The sequence below is a fragment of the Chlorocebus sabaeus genome, chromosome 19 (genome assembly GCF_047675955.1).
Source record: "Chlorocebus sabaeus isolate Y175 chromosome 19, mChlSab1.0.hap1, whole genome shotgun sequence".
Classification (NCBI taxonomy): domain Eukaryota; kingdom Metazoa; phylum Chordata; class Mammalia; order Primates; family Cercopithecidae; genus Chlorocebus; species Chlorocebus sabaeus.
Genome location: NC_132922.1, coordinates 28,730,553 through 28,743,263, shown reverse-complemented (window position 1 = coordinate 28,743,263; position 12,711 = coordinate 28,730,553). Strand labels below are relative to the sequence as shown.

At 49.5% G+C, this 12,711-nt stretch overlaps 1 pseudogene and 1 gene segment (V, D, J or C); one reads left to right on the top strand and one right to left on the bottom strand.

The window, feature by feature from the left end:
- The window catches only part of LOC119618181 (immunoglobulin lambda-1 light chain-like), a 384,505-nt gene that overhangs the window by 96,489 nt on the left and 275,305 nt on the right, over positions 1-12,711 (top strand).
- LOC119623731 (uncharacterized protein C2orf27A-like) lies at positions 8,081-8,610 on the bottom strand (annotated as a pseudogene).

Genomic DNA, 12,711 nt, shown 5'->3' with positions numbered 1-12,711 from the left:
TCAGGGACTTGAGCAGCAGATTCTGAAGCTACACCTGGACCCAGGAGGCCCCTGAGCCTCCAGCAGCCAGCGTGGAGTGGCCACCAGGGGGCAGCAGAGAGTAACCTGGCAGAAACACTGGGGAAGAGTGGGCCTAGCATTTAGGGGATGCTGACAGGCAGGGAGGGTCGGTGACCATGAACTGGGATCCGGAGGGAAAGAAGTTCTTCTTTTCTTAGAGTATTTGTCCTTGACACCTATATTTACATTCTTCTGACTTCCTGGTTCTCAGATCTGACTCTTGGAGACGATCCCTATTTTTCTGGCACAGATTCAGGCACTTTGCCTCTTCCCATCGCCCTGGATCCCATCTCACTCTCACACATACCATCCCATCCTGTGTTCACACATGTCCCACATCCCTGCCCTTGCTCTGGGAGCCCCTAGCCTGCAGACACAGAGGCTTCTCCTTCCCTGGCCACCCCTCAACATCCACTGTTCCCGGTCTTGCCAACTCTGTCCTGGGGCACCTGCCAATTCACATTTCTTGATTTCCTTATGAGGCACAAAATGCTTACTCGTTAATCTTTTGTTGACTTAAGTTTTTATCTATTGATACATTTTCCCAGCAATTGAAGACAACTTAGTTATAATAAACATTCATTTCCTGGGTCTTGGAGTTTGCAGCCCCCTCTCATTCTCTCATGAAGCAAAAATTTCCCTCAACTCCTGATCTGTCCCTGGTCCTGACAGCACCCTGGGGATACTGAGGCACAGCACATATGACCTGGCACAGAACTCACAGCCAAGGCAGAAACGTACCGCGTCCCATGGATCTTCGAAAACTCTATGTGCCTTTGTCAACCAAGGATTGCATTCTCCTCTGGCACAGAAGAACTGTCCCCTGGAGTGAGGCCTGTACCTGTCCAAGACTTGTGCTGTCCCCTGACAGAGATGAAAAGGGTCCCTGCATTGGGCTCTGGATGTGTCTTGGACATGAGTGAGAATGAAGAGTGTCCCTTCATTGGGCTCTGAAGTGTGACTTAAAATGCATTTAGGCCTATACCAGACATCTCATATCTGACGTAAAATATTTATGACCAGGATATTACTAGAGAAGAAGAAAAAAGCGAATCACCTCCCTCCTGAGCCAGGATGGAATGGAGGAAAGGACAGTGGACCCCAGACAATTCCCCCATCGCCACTGTGCCTCTAACAACCTCTTGAACCACGGCCGAGTTTTATCCCCTAGGAAGGACTTTATATCCCCTAGATAATACAGAGAAATTCACCTCTGGGCTTTTCCATGACCAATCCAGTCAAGGAGCAAGGCTGGGCACAACCGGGGTAAAGATGTGAGCCCAGACCATGGGACCAGTGGGTGAAGGAAAATCACATGGGCTGAGGGGGTGGGTAAGCAGGGGCCACCCCTCCTCTCTCTGTTTCCTTTTGGGCTGAGCCCTTCTCTGGAAACCACAGATCTCCTCCAACAGTAGCCCCTGACTCTGCTGATTTGCATCACGGACCACGCTCTCCAGTAAGAGGATAAGAGAAGCCTGGGAGGCACCTGCCCTGTCTGGGCCTCAGGAAGCAGCCTTGACGGTGCCTCAGCCATGGCCGGGACCGTTCTCCTCCTCGGCCTCCTTGCTCACTGCACAGGTGCTGCCCCCAGGGTCTCACCAACCTGCCCAGACTAAGGGCTCTGGGTCCAGTGTGGCCCTGACTCTGAGCTCAGCGGGGCCCTGCCTGTGGTGGGCAGGATGGTCATGACCCTGCTGCAGGGTGAGGGCTGTTGGGGCTGAACTCCCCACACACTCTGCTCAAAGGCTTGTGAGAGCCTGAGGGGCTGCACCTGCCAGGAGAGAGTAGTGGGTTTTCAGTTCAAAGACTCCACGCAACAGGAAAGTCCATGGGCCACTGGGACTGGGACTGATTGCAGGGGATACCCTGAGGGTTCACAGACTCTCTGGAGCTTGTCCGGACAGCATGGCAAGGGATTTCATAAGACAGATCTTTCACCTGCAAGCCAACCCCTCTCTCTCTCTCTCTTTTAATCTTTGCAGGCTCTGCGGTCTCCTATGAGTTGACTCAGCCACGCTCGGTGTCCGTGTCCCCAGGACAGACGGCCAGGATCACCTGTGGGGGAGACAGCATTGGAAGTAAATATGTGCACTGGTACCAGCAGAAGCCAGCGCAGGCCCCTGTGCTGGTCATCTATGATAATAGCAACCGGCCCTCAGGGATCCCTGAGCGATTCTCTGGCTCCAACTCAGGGAACACCGCCACCCTGACCATCAGCGGGGTCCAGGCCGGGGATGAGGCTGACTATTACTGTCAGGTGTGGGACAGTAGTAGTAAACATGCCACAGTGACACAGGCAGATGGGGAAGTGAGACCAAAACACCCTCCCAGCCTCTGTCACCCTCTTGCTCCAGCCCCGGGAGGCCTATGGATAAAACCATGAGTGAATCTGGTCCAGTTCACCTGGATCTGAGCCTTTCAGCCTGCCCCTCCCTCTAGCCCCCTCCAGGAGTCTCTCCAGAGAGTACATCAGGCAGAGACATGGCCTGGAAGCGCTAGAATCATCTGGTGACTTGGGGCTGTTGTGTGAGTTAGAGAATGAGGGTCTGGGTGGAAAGACAGACAGATGCAACCTCTGTCCGCTGTACTGCCCCTGCCTGGTCATATGGTGGGCATGAGGCCAACCTTAGACCTGTTGTCTGGATCAGGCCCCACAACTGCTGCCCAGCCCTGCTGAGGTCCTGGCCTGAGGCTGTGTGGCAGCCTGTGATTCCCAACAGAGCAAACCAGAGGAGGGGACACTGTGAAGTCTGCCCAGATCCCCTCTTCCATGTGACCCACCTGGCACTGCTGAGAAGCCAGCAGCTCAGAGCTGCGCCCTCACTGGGAAGGGCTGTTGTTCGCAGAAAGCTGCCTCAAGTCTATGTCCCTCCTCAGAGGGGTTCGGTTTCATCTACCAAGATCTCAAGTCCCTGCCTCAATTTAAGATGTCACTGAATGAAGGGCCTCCCAGCTCCAGAGCTCCCCATGTGGACGCCTGAGGCCTCAGTGGCAACCCCACCATGAGTCAGGGTCTCCTTCTGCCCAGTGCTGCCTCCCTCACTCCCTTCTAAATCTTCTGTGCATGGAAATCTCCATCTCTGAGCCGGCTTCCAGTGAACCCCATCTAAGATGGCCAACTGCTTCTACATGGGCCACCAGGGGCCTGAGGAGGCCACTATACACTGAACACTCTGGTTTCTGTCCTAAATTTTCAGAGTAAATGATGAAATGCCCAATCTGATGGTTCCTTGAATTTTTATGGAATTTTGAAAAGGGAGCCTGACTTGCCAGGTGCTCTGGGTTGAGGGAGAGTTGGAGTCAGGTCTCTCTGCAGGGAACCCTGGAGCAGGCAGAGCAGCCTCATCCCATGCAGGGACCACAGACGGACCCAGAGGGTGAGCTGCAGGGTGGACACTGCCCCACTTCTGCCTTCCACATCTTCTGCAAATGTCGCTCCTTTCTACCATCCCAACGAGATATGTAGATGTGATGAACTAGGTAAGACATAGGTCACCTGTCACATCAAAAGCCACTGCAGTCCACCCTGGTCAACAGAGGAAAACCCATTCACATCCCCATCAACTACACAGTCCCCAAATCATTGATCTCCAGAAAAATTACAATAACAACAGCCATGAAAATCTATGTAATTTATCTCATCAATAATTTCATGTTGATAACATGTGAAAATGGTAGTATTTTGCTTTATTGACAAGAATAAAATATACTATTCAGCTTTATTTATTTTTCTTATCTTTTTATATTTAATGTGGTGACTAGACACTAGGGGTCACAGGAGGATTGTGTCATACCATTATGGGACAGAGCTGGTCAGGACTCTTTCAGGTGACAGGTACTGTTGAGTAACCTGGTGCAGGAAGCCCCATCTCCACCACACAATGGAAGTGTGAACCCAGGAAGAGGCACTGGAACAACAGAGAGGAGAACTTGCTTATGTGGAAGACAGTGCTCTTGAGCAATGCTCCTGCTCCATTCTACGTGTGCCACCTCCATCTCAATGTGGATCATTTATTGCCCTGACTGAGCACGTACAGGAGGTTTTAATTCCCATGGTAGAGTCTGCTGGATTCTCTGGCCCCAACAGCCAGACACTCACAACCCTGCCTGCACCTGTTGCAGAGGCTCCCTGCTCTGGGCACAGAAAACAATGGGTGATATCATGACAGGGAAGGGAGAGCTAATGATGCGCGGCAGAAAAAGTGTGAATGTATACGATTGTCCATTGCACGTGAATGCATACTGATTCTGATTCTATTCTCTGAGGGGAATAGACAAGACCTCAGTATCTGCTTTAATGATGTAACTCTGCACCTGCAACCATAGTATTCTGTTCCAGGAGATCCCCATCTGGCACAGATATTGCAAATGCCACTATTTCCTGTCTGGATCTGTACAAATCCAAATTCATCTTCCAGGATCATTCAACCATTGTAGAGATCGGTCCAGTAAACTGAAAAGGAGGATCCCAGAAGTAATCACACGTACTGCTTGTGAAAATGATAGTATTTTGATTTACTGACATAAATAAAATATACTATTTAGCCATATTTATTTTTATTTTATTTGTCTTATCTTTTTATATTTAATGTAGTGACTAGACACTAGGGGTCATGGGAGGATCGTGTCATACTGTTATGGGACACAGCTGGTCAGGACTCTTTCAGGTGACAGGTGCTGTTGAGTAAGCTGGTGCCGGAAGCCCCATCTCCACCAGACGATGGAAGTGTGAACCCAGGAAGAGGCACTGGAACAACAGAGAGAAGAACCTGCTTGTGAGGAATATAGCACCCATGGGCTCTGATCATGCTCCATCCTAACTGTGCCACCTCCATCTCACTATAGATCATTTCTTTCCCTGCCTGAGCTCATGACTGAGGGGATCTGACCAGTCTGGCTGCGTGGTCACTGTTGTCTCATGTGGTTCTCGATGTAACAAAGCCCTGAACATAGAAGAGGTTGTTTTCAAAAGGAAATAATTCTCTACCGCACATGACATAGACTTGTTGCTAAATCCCATGGGTCTACAGTAGGATTCTCCACTGAAGCTTTGCCTTAAGCACAAAGTTTCAGTTCCTATGTCCAGTTCCTCTATTATGGTAGACTCTACTAGTTTCTCTGGCCCAGTAGCAGGACACTCACTCCCCCGCCTGCACCTGCTGCAAAGCCTTTCTGCTCTTGACCCCAAAACACTGGGTGACACAGTTCTCAGACCCATAATTATGGTGTCAGTATTCAGGCCTTAAGGGTCCCTCATGGCTTCTCTGGCTCCAAGTCTAGCAACACAGCCTCCATGACCACCTCTGGGTTCCAGGCTGAGGATGAGGCTGATTATTACTGCAGCTCACATAGGAGAGGTGGCACTTTCCACAGTGGTCCACGTTCATGGGGAATTGAGACCCAAACTTGCCCTGGACTCTCAGGCTCTCCCTTGTTCTGAAGATGCTTCCTCACCCTGTGCAAGGGGCTTCTTACAGCACCGCCTTGAGAATTCCCCTCTCTCAGCTCCTCTCCTTTCTCATAATGAAGTCCAAAAGGAAATGTGCTCTGTGGTTTCTCATTCATGACAGGGACAGCTTCCTGTTGCTTGTGTGTTGTGATCCTTGAATGCACAACTATTTCCAGCTCTTCAAATGCAGGCACACAGTGAAAAGGAGCTGCCTGACTGATGCTTTTGCTGCTGTTTTTAGGGATATCCTTGCCCTAAATGCATCCCCATATCCGACACTGTGTAGACCAACCTGGACAGAAGTCATTACAGGGAGTTTCCCAAAATTGCATCTTACTCAACCCTGTGTCCACCATGCTCTGGTGAAGATGACTCTCCTGGCTGGGCTATTCCTCTGCATCTCTGTTCTGAAGCAGTGATGACCACTGTGAGAAGATCTGAACATGTTTTTGAGGGATTAAGAACAAGAAGAAGCTGTTGTTTTTCCTTTCCTTTCTTTTCTTTTTCTTTTCTTTTTTTTTTTTTTTTTTTTTTTTTTTGAGACAGTGTCTCACTGTTGCCCAGGCTGGAGTGTAATGGCGCGATCTCAGCTCACTGCAATCCCAACCTCTCAGGTTCAAGCAATTCTCCCTGCCTCAGCCTCCTGAGTAGCTGGGGTTACAGGCCTGCACCACCACACCTGGCTAATTTTTGTATATTTAGTAGAGACTGGGTTTCATTATGTTGGCCAGGCTGGGCTTGAACTCCTGACCTCAGGTGATCCACCTGACTCGGCCTCCCAAAAGGGTGGGATTACAGGCGTGAACCACTGCACCTGACCTTTTTTTTTCCTGCTCCTCCTTTTTGCCTCAATACCTCAGGTTGCTGAGCTAGAGAGATTTTGAGTGACAGACTCAGTGTTCTCTCAAAATCCCCGTCTCACATCGCTGAGGCCCTGTCCTGGAAACTGCATAAAAGTGGATCGTCTCTCTATAGGATGGGAGTTTCCAAAATGGTTCCACAGGGAAGAGTCAACCTGAGTCCATTCCTTCTTCCTCGTTGATATCAAGAATTTGTAATTTCCATGGGCATCAATACTTCTGTAGCTGAAATCTTTATTAATCTACTAAAGGTGAGAATTCACTTAATAAATACTGAGACACTACCTGCATCCAATATTTAAATTTTATGAGTCAATTGGTAAACATAGCCATGAATATATATATATATATATATAGCTTAGGCTTCACAAACTTTGATTAAATGGATTTCATGAAAAACAAAGTAAAAATTTTAGTATATGTGTATCCTATATCAACAGGTTGTGTACCTGAAATATCCACAAGAAAATGTATTTCAAAAGGCTAAACTGTATTTATTGTGTACTTTTGAATAAAAATTGCTCCCTAATAGTTAGCATATTAAGAGAACACGTGTTTGTGATCTTGTCACTTCGGTGCACCTGGAATTGAGAGCAGCTTAGTTTTGTGGTTCTGGTTCTCGGTTGGTCATGAAGTTGCAGCCAAGCTGTCAGGCCAGGCTGCATTCAGAGGCCAGAGCAGGTGGCCAGGCCCAGTCTGAGGGGGCTTCTACTGTCCCTAACCTATTTGGCTGATGTGGAAAATCTCAAAGGAAAAGGAGACAGTGAAGTGTAAGGGGCCTGTCCTGGTTCCCCTTGTCAAAGACCATCCCATACATACACCATTTCTTATTCTTTCTGATTCTTTCCTGGGACATCCTAGGCATAGAGCACTAGGCATAGAGCACTAGCCTGTGTTTTGAGGGTGCCTAAAATAACAATGTATAATAGTTCTCATTATTTCCTCAAGAAATCTCTGCAGTAGAGCTTTGGCCTTGTGAGGGAAGTACTATAGTCAGCAAGTGGTGAGGGTGGGAAGGTGAATTTGCAGATACCATCTGGAATGACTTCACTTTAAAGTTAAAGCTGGCAGGATTTTCCCACATGTCAGATCTGAAAATGTGTGTGTCTGTGTGTGTGTCTGTGTGTGTGTGTGCATGTGTGTGTGTGTGTGTGTGTGTGTGTGTGTGTTATAGAGAGAGAGAAAAAAAGAGAAAGAGAGAGAGAATGAGAACCAGACAGGTATAGAGAGACAATGACAGAGCTGCAATGACAGAGAGAATTAAAAGGGGACACCAAGAATATTGAGCTGAGAAACTAATAAATGGGAGGTGCCATTACACAGAATGGGGAAGAGTAAGTTTGAGGAGTGTCAGTGGCTCCGTGTGGACTTACTAATTTTGACATTCCTAACCGACATCCAAATGGAGAAGTCAGACCGTGTTGTGAGTAGTCTAGTGTTATGGCATAGAAGAAAATACCAGGAAATGTATGATACAAAAGTTAGTAAGAAAGCAAAGGTAAGAAACATAAGTCAAACTTCATTTAAATGTCATTGTAGAAACTTGTAATTCTAATACTGAATAAATTCTAGGGCACGTGGTGGCGTGGCATGGTGTTTTTGGGGCACAAGTCCTGAGTTTCAAAGCTTTGGTTTCTATACCCTTTGGAGATGCCCCCTAGCCTCCTCACCCCTGCACACCTGCCAAGAAGAGCCTGTCCTGGGCAGTACCTCAGGGGCAAAGAGCCGAGAAGCCCAGTTGAGCACAGACCTCCAAGCCTGGAGGAAGAATCCGCCTCTGGGAACAGGAGGAGCTGCTGGAACCCCTCTTCCCAGGCTTCTTTACCTGCTCTCCAGCGCCTCTTGCGGGCAGGCAGACAACCCCAACAGCAGCAGCAGCAGCAGGACCCTAAGCTCCAGGGCTGCAGCTCTGCCAAATGAGAGAAGCCTCTCTCCAGTGAGGCAGAGGAGCCCAGGCCACACACCTGGGTGTCTGCCTCTATGCCTCCCACAGTACCCAGTACTGAGAGCAGAGTGGCAGCTGCTGGCTGAGGCTGTGCTGGCCACCCCTTCTCTTCCACCTCTTGCTCAAGCCATGCTTTCAGCTCCAGGGCTGAGGCCAGTGGCTAGAGCGGGTGCCATGAAGTCAGGCAGCTCCTTAATGGGCTGGTCATCCACAGGACCAGGGCAAGGGCAGGAGGGCTCTGGAGCTGCCTCTAGCTCCAGTTGTGTCCCTGAAGAAACTACTGGCCACCTCACCATGTGCCTGTGCCTGGTGGAACTCCAGAGGCTCCAGCTGACCAAGGGCAATGCACAGATGTGGTCCTGATGGGATCATTGGTGAGGTCTGGCCTCGTAGAGCCTTCCCTATCATACCTGGGGGCGCCTTCAGCCACAGGTGCCTGGGATGAGGAATGAACCTGCATGGGCATCGGAGAAAAGGCTCTCACTCTGGGCCCTCCTGAAGCAGGAGCCTGAAGATGTGGGGAGGCAGCACAATAACATCTTGCTCTCCTGATCATCTCCCACCAAGGGAGCTGGCTGCGGGGCTGTCCCTAGGATGTGGGTGCCTGGTTACCAGAGTTCTTAGTTCTTTGAGGGTCTGTCACCAAGGAAGTGAAGTCACTTCTTTAAGGTTCCATATCCTTGCCTCCTTCCTTCCATAAGATCTACTGAGAACCCCCTGGGCTGCTGGCTGCTCACCCTCCCCCCAGGTCAGCTCCTTACCTGTACACAGATAAGTCCACCCAGGGCCTGCTTGTACACCTGTGCCTGAGGTGCACCTGGGGCCTAGGAATCCAGTGGGGGCCTGTGATCCAACAGGGGTCTAAGCTTGATTAAAACAAATTTTCATTATTCCTATAGAAAAGGAAAAGCCTTCTAGCAATAAGCAGAGTTTCACATCAAATACGTAAAAAATGATCAAAATCTTATGAAGAAAGGTAACAATTTTAATCTCTGAAATGTTAACTTTTTGATAAATATTTGTTTATAAGGAAATATGAAACCATGCTGATAAAACTACAGTCGTAGGGAATGCTATAGTGTTTCTCATGTGTGGATTGAACACAGAAAGTTTCCACCTACTTATGGCCCTAATTTTCTACCTTAATCTTCTTGATCTTATGATTAATAGAAAAAATACCATGACAATGATGGTGATGATGGTTCAGGCACACAACCGAAGTTTAGTGACAACAGCATCAGATGCTCCCAGTTGCAGTGCAGTTGTTCTTATTGGGGTGGGAAAATCAATCTTGTGTTCAGTATACATGGGAAGGAGGAGTACATGTGGGGAGAACCACATGTCACTGGACTTAGGTTTTTCACAGAAGAGCTACAGTTTATCCTGCACTCTCCATTCTGTGATCAAAAACCATGGAACAGAGAAGAGCATTTCAACCTGAGACTCAGTTACTAGAATTGCACCTGCCCCACCTCCCTGCAACCATATATGCCACCTCTCTGTGCTGAGCCAGAAGGGTTCACATATGGCACAGACTGAGGCTGGACTCCATAGTTTTCAGCCTCCCAGGTGTCAGGTGTTCTGGGATCACCTGGAGGAGGGAAGCTTAGGGGTTCCCTTTTCTTGACAAGCAGGGGGCAGCAGAGCTGCAGCCAGAAGAGTCTGGGGCTGCCCAGGAGGAGCCTAAGGAGGCGGCCTGTGCTGAAGGCTCAAGAGGAGTCCAAGGATCAGTCTTCAGTATGGAAGCCCAGTAAAGTGCATCCTATCCCCTTGAGCTGCAGTAACCCTGTCCTGAGTGCTAGATTTATGCAGTGTTCACCCAGGACACTGACAGGAGACGGGAACATGAGGGCCTCACATGGGAAATGCAGCCAAGGCACCTGGGCCCGGTGTCAGCCTAGGCAGCTCCTACAGGGCTGGGATTCCCCTGAGGTTGGGGTGCTCTAGGAGTGGGACACAGTGTGAGGAGATGGAGACCCCAGGGCCAGAGTCCTTCACCCAGGATGGCTGCCTGAGCCTCCTGCCAATCTCAGGGTCTTGTCCCTCTCTGTTCAGCAACATTTTGAGGAGCTGAGCCCTCAATCCTGGGCACTTCAAGAGACTCCCCCACCCCTTCTCCCTCTGCCTTTCCTTCCAGCTCCAGGCATACTCTGGCTCAGGGGGCAGCTCCTGTGCTCAGGGGAGTCTCAGGTGGGTGGGGTGGTGGATTCAGGGCCCTGATTCCTGGATGGGGCATCCTCAGCCTCCATGAGAAGATGGTCTCCACAGGGAAGGGGATTCTCACCTGTCTCGGGCCACAGCTCTGGCCACCAGGTGGTCTTTGGCTCAGTGACAGAATACACCTCATTGCAGGGACCAGGGATCACCACCCTATGGAGCCCACACCCTGTGCAAAGACTGTGTCCCTGGGATTCTCACAAAGACTATGGGGCTTACAGTTGGATTTCCCATCAATATTTCATGTAAACTTGAAAAAGCACCAGAAAACCACACTGGATAGAGAACCCTGGTGCTTTTTACCAATTTACATAAAGACTTGATGGGAAAATAAATAAACAATGGCAGAGCTGAGGATGGCAATGGCTGGTCCACTGTGGGGATGGGGATGGCCTGGAAGGATCAGTACCATGGGTGAAATGAGACCAGATGTCCTGATGACTCCACATGGGTGAGGGGTTCCTTACATGACTCAACTATTCTCACTGAAATAGGTGACAAGTGTCCTAATGAAACAATCCATCATTTAGATGAAATGACCAGAATAGGACATTTCCTCCAGCCAGGAAGACTGTGGACAAATTCATGAGCAGGGCTGGCCCAGTTCATCTGGATCTGAGACCCTCAGACCTGAGTCCCTCCAGCCCTCCAGGCAGACTCTGAAGAGGGGGCGTCAAGAGTGGATTTAGGACTTAGCTGACCGGGATGTATTGGGGTTTGGGGACTCAGTTGTGACTTAGGGAAATGGGGCCTGGTTGAATCAACAGACTGAGGTAGACATCCCTCAGCTGGTCTCTGGATTTCCACAGGTTATGACAAGCCAGTCCTTGGCCTGAATATCCTGGATCAGTCCCCAGAACTGCCCAGCTCAAGTCGTGTCATTCTCTACAGAAAAACCAGTGGAGTGGACACCGTGGGATCTGCACAGATTCTTTCTTCTGAGCTCACCCACCCAGCACTGCTGGGAGCTTGTGGCAGCTGAGAGCTGTGTCTTCACTGGGAAGCGTGGCTCAGTGCAGAAAACTGCCTCCTCCGGGTTATGCCCTTCCTCAGTGAGGTTAAGTTTCGTGACTACCTGAGGCCCATATCCCAAGAATCTGCCTCGATATAGGAGGACCTGAAAATCCACCCAGCTCTACAGCTCCCTGAAGCAAATAATGAGACCTCACTGTGGGTTGGGGTCTCCTCCTGCCCAGTGTTGCCTCCCTCACCTCCTTTCACATCTTCTGTGAATGCAATTCTCCTTCTCAGAGTCTGCTTCCAGGGAACCCAAATTAAGATCACCAGCCATCCCCAACATGGGCCATGCCGGACCTCAGGAGGCCACTGTACACTGGAAACCTTACCCGTTTATTCCTAAATTAGCATTGTGAGTATCCACATGCCCAGTGAGATCTGAGTGTTTCTTGCATTTGTATGGATGAAAAGGGAGCCTGAGTCACCAGGTGCTCTGGGTTCTGAGGGAGAGCTGGAGTCAGATCTCCCCGCACAGAAACCTGGGGCAGGAGGAGCAGCCTCACCCCATGCAGGGACCACAGATGCATCCACAGGGTGAGCTGCAGGATGGACACTGCCCACCTCCACCCTCCACACCCAGTGCAAAAAATATCATTCTTTCCACCCCTCCTTCAGCCTATCAAAGCTGACACTTAAAAAGCCACCACAGCCCACGCTTGTCAACAGGAAACCCATTCACATCTCCATCAACCACACAATCTCCACAGATTCTTCAAAACATAGTAACAGTAGCCATGCAAAGTACAGAAAATGTCTCCTAAATAATTGTAATTAGATTACATATGAAAGTGATACTATTTTTGATATGCTAGGTAAACAAAGTATATTACTTAACCACTTTCTTCTCTTTGTATTTCTAATGTGATGACAAGACATTCGGATTCCCATGAGGCTCACATCATATTGTGAATGAACAGAGCTGGTCTGCACCCCTTCAGGTTACAGAGGCTGTGGAGTGACCTGGTGCAGGAAGCCCCGTCTCCATCCATAGGACATCGGTGTGAACCCAGGGAGGGGCGCTGGTATAAGAGATGAGAACCCAGGGGTGAACTACCTGCTTGTGCAGGGGACTGAGCCTTCACTTTGAGCCAAATAAGCTTTTCCTATCTTTAATCCTGAATAAGAGGGCTCTCTGGACCTCTTTTTGTTTTTTGGGCTTGCGC